The sequence below is a fragment of the Symphalangus syndactylus genome, chromosome 16 (genome assembly GCF_028878055.3).
Source record: "Symphalangus syndactylus isolate Jambi chromosome 16, NHGRI_mSymSyn1-v2.1_pri, whole genome shotgun sequence".
NCBI lineage: Eukaryota > Metazoa > Chordata > Mammalia > Primates > Hylobatidae > Symphalangus > Symphalangus syndactylus.
The window spans coordinates 39,449,463-39,462,548 of NC_072438.2; the positions used below are offsets into that span (position 1 = coordinate 39,449,463).

At 32.4% G+C, this 13,086-nt stretch overlaps 1 long non-coding RNA gene across 1 annotated transcript in view; it reads left to right on the forward strand.

The window, feature by feature from the left end:
• Nucleotides 1-13,086, forward strand: part of LOC129464675 (uncharacterized) — a 131,773-nt gene that overhangs the window by 96,100 nt on the left and 22,587 nt on the right. The gene's annotated exons all lie outside the window — the stretch shown is intronic.

The following is a 13,086-nucleotide window of genomic DNA, read 5'->3' on the forward strand; positions in this document are numbered from 1 at the left end:
AGGTAAAAAGAAAAAAATAGAAAAATACATAATTTACCTTTTAATGTAAAAGCTAAATGAAGCCTCAAAAAATGATTAAATCTTGTCTTCTTTCTCCTACCTGGGCTAAACCTAAAAATGACAAAGAGATGAATCAAGGTCTGAGGTGAAAGTCAAGTTAGTATTTTTTAGTAATCATTCTTTGACTCATTCACTGATTCACCCACTCAACAAATGCTAATTGAGTAGTTTCCAAGTGCCAGGTCCTGGAGATGCAGGTACCTTGCATCATTTTTCTAAATCCTCGCCTTCAAGAAATCAGTAGGGGGTAAGGCCAAGCTGTGAGATGGGAACAAAATACAGTAAACAAATACTGGAATGATGCAAGGTCTTTGACCAGAAGAAGAGCAAGAAACATATGACACATCAAAGAAGGATGTATTAATGCCCTAAGAAGAAAGAAGCAACTGTGTTGAGATGGCATAATGCTGGGCAATGGATGGTCATAGCTGGTCTGAACAGACAGGGAAGAGGAATGTAGCATTTGTCGTGAGGTCACTCTGAGGCTACTGGAAGCCTTTAAACATGGGAGTGATAGGTTAAGATTTGCATCTTAGAAATATTATCATATCAATATGGAAGAATGTCAAGATAAATCAAGGAAAGAAGACCACATATAGCCTCCTACTGGTGAGAAATTATATCCTGAATTATGAATTGGGAGCAGTGGGAATGCAACACAGTCTTTACTGGATACAGTGAAGTACTTTCCACAAAGTACTCTGTTTAAAAACATGTGTCTTGCTTTCATTTCTCTGTCAGAAACTTTATCCCACATCTTTGGGTTGGAATATCAACTAATAGAGCATTAGTATTTTAACTTTCTTAGAGTGGATCTTTGAATATACCCAACAATTATTCAAGAAACTTTCATCCTTTCATTTTTTATTCTAGCAATCCATTTTTCCACATTGCTCTACCTTCTAACACTATAATAATAAAAGTCTCTTCGTTGAACACCAGCAAACCATTGAGGTGAACGACTACAAGTTTTTATCCTCAGTGCCAAGCACAGGGCATTGCACTTACAAAGTTTCTAATAAATATTAAATTTAGATATGTATAAATTATTTAGCAAATGCTATCAAGTTACTTACTGTGAATCTTTCCTCAACAATTTGGTAATAAGAGAGGTAAAGTAGGCTTCTAGGATTAATGTCAATGAGATATTAAAAAATCACATTAAAACGACAGAAAAAATATATCTAGATGACTAAGACTAGATTGCATCCTGAGTGAATTTATTTTATTATCTGGCAGTATTTATTTTCTGGAAATTATTCTTAGTACAAGATATAAAATAAGTATTAGACTAAATTAAATATTAGATTAAACAATTTGTATAGGACACTTTGGTTGTAAGTGTTATAAATTGACAAAGATTCAATTAAAAATAACTTAAGCCAAAAGAAAGAAAAAGAGAGAGAGAGGTAGAGAAGAAGGAAGGGAGGGAGGGAGGAAGGGAAGGAAGGAAGGAAGGAAGGAAGGAAGGAAGGAAGGAAGGAAGGAAGGAAGGAAGAAGGAAGGAGGAAGGAAGGAAGGAAGGAAGGAAGGAAGGAAGGAAGGAAGGAAGGAAGGAAGGAAGGAGCAAGTCAATACTTGCATCTCCTGAGTGTACCTGCCCCAAGAAACTTGATAGAAAGTCCTAGGCAGATAATGGTTTAGTCAACTTTTTCTCCATCCACATTTTTCAGTCTATCAGAGTTAACAGGCAAGCTGTTCACTTGAAAGTGTAGAGTGCCGGGCGTGGTGGCTCATGCCTGTAATCCCAGCACTTTGGGAGGCCGAGGCGGGCGGTTCACAAGATCAGGAGATGGAGACCATCCTGGGTAACGCGGTGAAATCCCGTCTCTACTAAAAATACAAAAAAATTAGCCTGGCGTGGTGGCGGGCGGCTGTAATCCCAGCTACTTGGGAGGCTGAGGTAGGAGAATCGCTTGAACCCGGGAGGCGGTGGTTGCAGCGAGCCAAGATCCTGCCACTGCACTCCAGGCTCGTGACAGAGCAAGACTCCATCTCCAAAAACAAACAAAAAAAAGTGTAGAGAAGACTTGCTTATTACAAGAGAATGTGTTAGCTTGAGGTACCTGGAAACTAGAGATTCTCAAAGGCAAATCTGGCAGTGTCCATCAAGAGGCAAGGCTGACTGAGGTCATTCCTGCAGAAATTGATGCATCTAAGTATAATCAAATACCTAAATGCTCTGATAATTTAGCCCGTGATAGAGTTCACAGACTCTTTTCTTAGAAACTCCCATCTCTGCCACTAACTCCCACAATGAACTTGGGCTGTTCATTTCTTCATCTTATTTTCATGAAAAGTTAGAACTTCATATTCCTTTACTTAATATGGTTATTCATTTATGCACTATCAGCCAAGGAGGAGATTGCAGAAATCATTTTGCCCAAAATACTATATTTTTAAGAAAATGGGAAGATAGCTGAAAAGCAGTACATTGTACTGTTTGTGCATTTTTGAAATAATTTTCCTAAACCAAGTAATTTTTTAAATGAATCAGTGTTTTATTTACATAATATTATCAAATACATTTTAGTGTGCTATTTCGTTCTTCCTTTGTTAAATGTAATTTAATTGTATCTTGTTCTGACATACATGTGCAGGACATGCAGGTATGTTACATAGGTAAATGTATGCCGTGGTGGTTTACTGCACCTATCGACCCATCATCTAGGTATTAAGCCCAGCATGCATTAGCTTTTTATCCTGATGCTCTCCCTCCCCACTTGTCCCTGCCCCAGAAGGCCCCAATGTGTGATGTTCCTCTCCCTGTGTCCATGTGTTCTCATTGTTCAGCTCCCACTTACAAGTGAGAACATGCGATGTTTGGTTTTGTTCCTGTGTTAGTTTGCTGAGGATAATGGCTTTTAGGGACATGGATGGAGCTGGAAGTCATTTTTTAAAAATTAAGATGTAATTCTTCCAGACACATACCTTGTAATTTCGTAGGATTGTTCCAACTTTTTTCTCATAAAAACTGGCAACAGCTACCCTGCTATTGTTGAACATGTTAGAGGTGTTTTCCTGTCTCAGTACCTCTTCACTTGCTGTTCCCATTTCTGGAATATCCATCTCTTAACTTGCTTCTTGTCTTGGTCTCTTGTTTAATTCAGATATTGACTCAAATATTACCAACTCAGAGAGTCTTCTCCATTCAATTTAAAATTGTCACTGTTCTCTACCTCTGCAAAAAGGGCTATTGCATCTAAAATTATACGAGTTAAGTATTATGCATTAATAAAAGTGTATTATATTTTCATAAAGGAGTCCTAGATAGATCAATTTATGAAGCATCCACAGAAATAATAAGTTATAGTGTTCCTATTAAAAAGTGTAATAGATATCTGTATGTTAATTTCTAAGATGTATTGCTAATTTGTTTTAGTATATTCCTTTTTGTTTATTAAAATGTTAAAATATACATATACATCTACATACTTATGCATATACATGCCTAAAGATACAAGCTAGTTCTGAAAAAAACACATACTTTCTTTTGAAGAGGGAAGTTTTCTATAAAGATGCATGCATTGCTTTTCCAATAAAACATTCTTTAAAAATAAAAGGGAGCAATTAATTCACCCTTTACAAAGCATTTATTGAATAACTGTTATGTGCCATATACTGTGAAAATTGACCTACCCAAGTTCACAGTGTTGGCTGCAAGCTGGTGACTCTCAGGTAAGTCTCATATATAAATTCTACTGTCCAGTATATTGTGTTATCTGGAGATATAACCTAGAATCTCCGTCCTTGTCTAGGAGCTATCATTCTATAAGGAGCAAAGTTAGTAAATAAATAAATGAAATATATAAAGTCTTAGGTGGTTGTAAATATAACTAAGAGAAGATTAAGAGAAGGGGAATAATGACTTTAAAGAGGTAGAGAACATTGGTGAATTTAGACAGAAGAGTTAGGAAAATACATCTGAGTTGGTAAAATTTGAGTCAGGGCCTGAAGAGAGCAAAAAAACTAAGACATAAAGAAATGTAAGGGATAGATATTTCAGGGCAAGAGCAAAGACCCTGAGAAAGGAACATGCATGTAATTAATTGAGGAAGCACAAAAGAATTGTTGTGGCTTTTGACAGTTTTCTAGAGAACAATTTTAGAACATTCTTAGGAAAATCTTTTACAGAATTTGCCTGAGAGAATGGTGTGCTCTGATATTGGGCTGATTAGATTACTTAGATCAGGCCAAAAGAATCTTCCACATGATCTCGTGTAACTTAATAGGATTCTGTGACATTATTGGGGCCGTAGCATCACCTAACAATAAAGTATGGTTTCTTTTATTTTTACTTTACTCTATGATGTAAATCCCTTTGGATGAACTCACAGGAAAAAGTTGTTTTATTGAAAACTATGCAGTTAGAGTTTCCTAGATTCATGGCATAATTCCATCCTAATTGCAAAAGAAGTTTTCTGTTAGACGACTCATAAGATGTGCAATTGCAATTTCCATTCCTTTTTTTTTTCCAGTTGAGAAAACATCCATTGAGATCATATGTACTATCTCCATATTAGCCATAGTAAGATTGATTATGAGGTTAGTATTACCTTGCACATTGATACTGTTTATTTCATTTTGAACATATTTAACATATTACAAAAGAAAGACTAAATGTTCACTTTAGACTTTGAACATTTCATTTTGAAAAAATGAGTTACAAATTGAAATTCTTTACATATTCTAAATGCTTTACTGTGCGTGGTGTTGACGTTTTATCCACATCTTAATACAAATAAAAAAATATTGGTATGAGAGATTGCAGTGGGCTTGTTAGTGCTGTTTTCAAACGACTAGTAAGCATGCCCTACTAACAAAGAGAAGTTATTGATAACTTTAACATTTTTCTTAGACCTTGACCACTAATAGAGAAACATGAAAAGATTTTTAACCAAGATTTATTTGAGAAAAGCCTTAAAAAACAATAAATACTTGAACATTTTGTAGTGCGCATGATTTGACAAACTTTGATAATATGCTGTACATTTTGTTGCCTCTAAAACCAAAAAATTTTATTGAAGACAAAGAATTCACTAAATTAGAATATCAATGCCATTGACTTTTTTTTCTTTCTTTCATTTTTGAGACAGAGTTTCACTCTTGTTGGCCAGGCTGGAGTGCAATGGCACGATCTCTGCTCACTGCAACCTCTGCCTCCTGATTCAAGTGATTCTCCTGCCTCAGCCTCCCAAGTAGCTGAGATTACAGGCATGTGCCACCATGCCCGGCTAATTTAGTATTTTTAGTAGAGACGGGGTTTCACCATGTTGGTTAGGCTGTTTCAAACTCCTGACCTCAGGTAATCCACCCGCCTCGGATCCCCTAAAGTGCTGGGATTACAGACATGAGCCACTGCACCCGGCCCCACTGACATTTTTTTAAAAGAATAGAAATAATGTACAGTTGATTCTGCTTTCAGAATATTTATTATTTTAAAATTAAATAGAAAAAGGATACTTTAAATGTGAACTGGTCCAAAATCTCAAGCTTTATTAATAAAGATGAAGAATTTTCCAAAAGGTTTTAAAAAGTGAGTGTCAAGGGGAATTGTGTGTACTTCTGTACTGGGAGCTTACAGGACTGCCCTATGTGAGAAATGTTAATCCCAGGACATGAAAATAAGCTAGTTGATTGCCATAGATTCTGAAACGACACTGCGAAGGTGGAATAGCGATTCTTCACTCTGGAATAAAGGCTTCCACAGGGATAATCCATCTAAAAACTGAAGGAAACACAAGCCAGGCAAAATGGACTGTCAGGTATAATGCAATCGAATACACTTGTCAACAATATTTTGTTTTTTCTCTCTTTGGAGGAGGAGAAGGAAGGGAATATCACATTATAGGGAATGAGGAAAAGACTACACTGAAGATTTCCCAGATTTTGGAAATGAGGAAACTGGCCTCTAGAACTAATAGTTGCATGTCAATACATAATGATCCATAGGAGAAATGTGGAAACTCATCCACAGATATTAAATGAATTTGCCATCTCCGGAGTGCTTCCTTCGCAGCTATATTTCTTATTATAAATAAATCCGTTTTCCTTTTATTTTTGTTCCCCAGTCAGATAAATTTTGTTATGGTGGTTCTATTCATGTCAAATAGACTCCTCTCATTCTGACATGCTGAGACTCAATCCCTAGACTATGGTGCAAGTCACTCAGGCTCTGCAGGTGTAGCCAGTTGGATCTTCTCTAGAGATTCATGCTAGCAGAATGACTCACTGTACAAAGCTTTTCACTAACTTGCAATTATTGCATATTTAACACCAAATTCTGGGTCAATCTTTTAAAAATTAATAAGTGAATGGATTCTATAAAGCAATAATTCTTGAAGTCAAAGACATAAAGCAAAAATTAATTTATTTAATTATTAAAATTCTGTGTACTCATTCTGTTCTTTGAAATAGAATATTTTAACCTTTCGTTTTTGTAAAATGTTAAAACTGAGTAAGTTAAGTGTAGAGGGACTACTTTCTATATTTGAAGTTATAGTTATTTTTTTCTTATGTGGTTATAAAAAGATAAATAAATCAGAACTAAATTTCAACAGATATAAATTATCATGATCAATTATCCTGAGTTTTGACGTGTCCCTACTATTCACTTAACAAAGTATTTGTTTCTACCAGGCAGGACATAACTACATTTGTGAAATTGGCTATATCACTCCACTTTGTTTCACACAAAATGATGTCAATTGTAATCATAAAAGTATAATTAAGAGGAATAAAAATAGCTTTCATCACTAAAAATTGCAATTCAAGTCTTCTGTACAAAATATCAACAGCCAGATGACATTCATGACAAAAATCCATTGGTAAGATATGTGGACTAAGTCAATAGTTTGCATTATTTATCTTGGCTTCTTTTACTTTCCTAGCTAAAGCTCATTTCTCCAGAAACTTGTATGTAGTTAATATAAGAATAATATTCAACATTTTATTGATTGCGTGTAATTCTCTAAAATCCATAGAGTTTATTCGGATACATAAAATATATGTTTATATATCTGATATATATAATATAGTTTTATAAAAGTGTATCTATTCATATATATAATTAATTTGAGGCTTTATCAAATTTATAATGGACTATTATAGAGGGGATAATATTCCTATGCTTACTTTGCAGAAACATAATTTTAATGAATGCATAGTACACCAGTATTTAAATGCACCATAATTTGTAATTAATTTCAAAGTTTTGAAAGATTTGGTAATTTTAAATTTATCACCATTTTAACTAATGCTTCAATTATCAAGTTTATTCATATATTTTTAGAATTTTCTAAACACTTCTTGAGGATCATTCTTAAAAGAGGATTTAAATATATATGCATATACATTTGTGTGTATATATATGTTATATATATATATATATACCCACCAGCAGTTTATGGACTCTTTCTTTATGTTTGCAATAATGTACATATTCATTTAGAAATGGTATTGTATATGTGTAAATCTTAATTTTGTTTTAGTGAATATAAGAATTTTAATTATATTTCCATTAGATGTTGTATTGCTTCTTTTATTATAATATAGTGATGAAAAACAAAATATAATCTTTCTGTTATTGATTTGATAAGTTTGGGGAAACACAAAAATCAAAAGAACTCAAATTAATCATTATATCCAGTTAACACAATAAATTTCTCTGAACAGTAGCAGAGAATCCCAGACAGGGGCAAAACAAGCAATCTTTTCAACAACACCAAAACCAAAGTCATCCAAGTTGTATGCGATTTGCAAGAAACAGATTTTATAATGTAAATGAATTGGTTAGTTTTTGGAGAGATGATTAATTATCTAAATTGACTCAAATAGAGGAAGAATATTTGGACATGTCAATACATAGCTCATTTTAAACATAATAAGATATCTCCTTAAAAGGATGCCATATGTATAATTATCTATTAAGTTCTCTAAGTCATTTAAGAAAGAAATAATCTGATATTATATAAACTGAGAACATAAAAAAAAATGAACATCTTGTGAAACTCAGTGAGTCAAGTAAAATCATTACACTGAAACCGTGAAAGCATTAAGGAAAGGCATTCACATAGACTCACATACATTGTAGACCCATCTCACAACAATAAATATAAAAATCTTAAATAAAACTTAAAAACTTAGACAACATAAAAGGATATATATATATATCCTTTCTTATGATTAATTTTGTTTGATCATTTTATGTTGAAATAATGATTATTTATATATATATATATATAAAGGCTATAACTAAAATTTACTAACTTAACTGGAAACACATTTATACAATCAATTTACTTAACAGATAAAAGAGGTAAATGCCTTTAAATAGACATTGTACAGTATTTTAGGAAAATTAACAATTTTTATGAAAGTAAATTTTAGTACAATGGAGAAAGAAAGAATCTTTCATCAGTTGATAAAAGTCATTCATCATTGGCTGACAGTCAATATCATCTTGTAAAATAAACCCTGGAAAGCCAAAACGCCTGTTATTTTTACTCTTCAAGAATGTAGCTAATGTTCCAGTCATTGCAATAAGACAAGAAAAAAAACAAGTAAGGGGGTGGGGATCTATCATTATTAGAAACAAAATGTCAAATCTGTTATTATTTACAAAAGCTATGACTTATCAAAATTCACCTTTAAAATATTAGAATTTTAAAAAGCCAAATTTTCTAACTTAAAACTTTAAATAAAAACTATTATCCCTTTGGGGAAAAAAATTAATTATTAAGTTTAAAATACTCCATTATACCACACACAGGAATAAATTCAAATGAATTTTTTTATATATACATATATTGGGGAATATTATAAAGTACATTGGCGAAAGGAGGTCCTTCCAATGCAAGTCACAAATTACAGATATTATAAAGAACAGAGATTGTCAGATTCTACTGTTTCATGTTACACTACATAAAGATAAAATGCTCATGACTGTTTAGGAAACATCTTTGAAACATGTAAAATAGGTTAACAAATAATATCCATTACAATAATAGTTCCTATAATGAATAATACTTTTTGTATATACAATTTTAGGTAATAAATTAAGGTTGGTCCATGATAGTTACATAGAAAACAAAAATATATGTGTCCAATTAACTTTTGACAAAAGTTTCAATTTCATCAGTAGTCAGGGAAATTAAGAACAATGAGGTTTCTTTTCCTCCTCTACCCTAGAATGTCATTTTGTAAAAATTAAAATTCAGTGCTAATGATGTTGTTGGGAGACTTGTACAATCAAAAACTGTTAGATAAATGTATTTTTGCATGACGAGGTTTGAAAATTATTTGACAGAATTATCAAAATGTTAAATGCACAAAACATTTAATTAGTATATCCTTTCCAGTTGTCCATTTGTTAGCAGGTATATCTAAAGAGTCATATACGAGTGTATATTGTATGAATATTTAAAACAAAACTTAAAGACAACTCAAATATCTATCGATTTAAGTAAGCACATATTTTTTTTTTTTTTTTTTTGAGATGGAGTTTTTCTCTTGTTGCCCAGGCTGGAGTGCAATGGCGTGACCTCTGCTCACTGCAACCTCTGCCTCCTGGGTTCAAGCAATTCTCTTGCCTCAGCCTCCCGAGTAGCTGGGATTACAGGTGTGCACCACTATGCCTGGCTAATTTTGTATTTTTAGTAGAGACGGGGTTTCTCCATGTTGGTCAGGCTGGTCTCGAACTCCCGACCTCAGGTGATCCACCCGCCTCAGCCTCCCAAAGTGCTGGGATTACAGGCGTGAGCCACTGCACCTGGCCTAAGTAAACACATTTTTAGTATATCTACATTATGAAATTAAAAAGAGAAAAAATGCAGAATACATATAAATAAATAAATATAAGTATGTTTTATGTTTCTGGCCTCTGCAAAATCTTGAAGCCATCTTAAGTCATATTCCAGAAGCAATGCATATATTAGTGTAAAACATACTGTATCTATAATAGTATGCACATGTGTACATGTAGGAAAGGTGCGGGAAATATCACTGTTTAGCTTCTGCTAATGGGTAGTATTTGAAAATCAAGAGATATATAAGACATCTACTTTCAACTAGTTTTATCTGCAGGCATGACAAAAAAATATAAATTGCTAAAATATGTCTACTGTTAAGTGTAAAAATTACAATTATCATCACATTCATCATAAACAGAATCAAAACTGCCATCTTGATAATTTAGTGTGAATTGCATTAGTTCATATAGATGTTTTCTTGATAAGGAAAAAAAATTGAAGAAATTTAATGCAATCACCTCATAAAAGAAATTTCATCTAAGGCAGGTTCTCATTCTGCAAAAAAACGAATTTTTTGCCAAGTAATATGTATATATTTTGGGAAAATATAACTTTGTGCTTTATTCATCTATTATAATTTGTTGTTAGCGTATCAGGTAAAAAAATAAACTACCATGCAATAAATCTATAATATAAAATATTCTAGTGACTTACTGTATTCCTAGATTGTTAAAAGAGTCAATTTAAAGAATTATGAAAACAGAATGAGATTTTACACATATAAGGAAAAGCAGCCATTTTATAATCACAGTATTTATCAAAATAGTAATATATATTTTTTCCTTTTCTGTATTCAAGGGTAGCTTCACAAGAATCATTTAATCATGTAGTAGAATTTAAATACAGTTTTCAATATCTCTTAGTTAATAGTATTTAGAGTATTGATAAAATATGTGAAAACAGCATTCTGCTTGTTAGTGTTTTTCATCTATTAATTGACTGTCTCAGTTCTCACAAAAACCTATTTATTCTCTATTGTAAAGGTGTGGAAAAAGAGGACAGAAAGCAGTAAAGTTACTAAGTTAATAGAATTATACAAACAAATACGTGTTGGGGAAAGTATAGATTATATATGTATATGTAAATATCAGATACAGATAAATCAAATATTTAAAAATCTAAAATTAATAGTAATTGTACATAACAAACACATGGTTTGTGTCCAATATGCTCATTTGTGTCCAATATGCTCATTTTTAACTTTTGGGGAACTAAAGATTAATTTATGAGTTCTTCTTTTCAATAGGCCATGCTATTTTTTCTAAATTATTTTCCAAATTTGAAGAAAACTAATAAATATGCCAAAGGTTGTTTATATTACTAGATAAATAATTTATACATATTTTATTAAATACCATTTTAAGTTTAAAGTAAACGGGATTAAGAAAAATATATACATCATATAAATATACACAAATTATTTGCTGTATCCAAAATATGTGTAAGAATGCATAAAGATCATAGAAATGGCACTTCAGTAGTACATGAAGGTGTCCCACTTATTAGAATTCAAACGAGAACTACGCTTAAGTTTGTACAAGCTTACCAAGATTTAAGTAAAAATCAAACATTGTCATTACTTTTAACCATCTCTTAAATACATTAACATAAATCATATTATGCATTTATTCTTCAAACTTTGGATATGGAACAAAGCTTCCCTTTCTTCCCTATTTTAGTCTGCTGGTATATAATTTCATATTCAAAGTTTTGCAAAAAATTCAGTCCAAAATGCCCCTCTACCATTTCTAGCATGAGTTTATTTATGGTGGAGTTCACACTTAGACATTACAAAGCAATTTGAGAGTAGAAACTTCTTGATTATTATATATTCCAACCTTTTACATTCATCCCATCCAAAAATTCATCTTTGATCTTTTATAGCCTTAACCTTAAGTCCTCCAGAAACCTTTAATTTCATGGACATGAAAATCACCTTTATTGCAAACTCATATTTTACAGGTTTACATAATATTTAATTGGGTTATTTTATTTTATTTTTTTGAGACGGAGTCTTGCTCTTGTCAACCAGGCTGGAGTGCAATGGCATGATCTCAGCTCATGCAAACTCCACCTCCCGGGTTCAAGTGATTCTCCTGTCTCAGCCTCTGAAGCAGCTTGGATTACAGGCGCCCACCACCATAGCTGGCTAATTTTTGTATTTTTTGTAGAGACAAGGTTTCACCACGTTGGCCAGGCTGGTCTCAAACTCCTGACCTCGTGATCAACCCGCCTCGGCCTCCCAGAGTGCTGGCGTTACTGGCGTGAGCCATAATTGGGTTACTTTATCACAATAACAAGCATAACTGGCATAAAGAGGTTTGAGAATAAAAATCTTACTCTGCGAGCATGGGACTGGTCTTCTAGCAAAGACTTTTCTCTGCTGTAAGCATTTCCAGGGAGAATGAAGACCTTGAGCATTAGTTGGTTAAGTAAAAGCTAGTTCATACACCTTCTTTCTCTCTGTCTCTCTAGGTTTTTTTTTCCAATTTATGTCTGAGAAAGTATGAGTGTACATTTGACTTGGGCTACACAAGTAAATGTGATGTAACTTTAATGAAAAAAATAAATGTTTACTGTGAAAATTTCTCATAAAGACCAAAACTTTTTTTGTCCACTGCCAGTCTTGAAGAAGTTGCTACAGAATGCCAAATATTAAATGTGGTTGAACTGATATCCATCTACTGAGCATATAATATTTTATAGTAAGATGAAACACCATAGCATGTATATGGAGATAAGTTTATACATTCTATTATTTTTATGTTTATCCTTATTCATAAAGCAATAGATTTTGGGAAATAGCAAGATACACTGAGAACTCCTTTCATATATACTTTTAAAATTTTTATTTTTAATTGACAAATAAAATTGTATTTATTTATTGTGCACATTTTGATATTTCCTAAAGAAATTGCAAAAAAAAAAAAAACACTTGTAAATACATTTTATATTTGTATTGGTCCAATTACAGAGAAGCAAATATTGCCTGAAAGTATGTAACAACCTAATAAAGAAAAAAACACATATGAAGCAAAAGTTATTTTTATCATATCATTTTTTCATAATACTTGAATTTTGATGACTTCAAAACTCAAAAAGCATGCTATTATTTTCATACGTATATTTGCATATTTGATTTTGAGAAACAAAGATAAAATGCCATTACATCGCCTGGTGTTACATTCATCTTTCATAATATCAAAATTTCTCCATT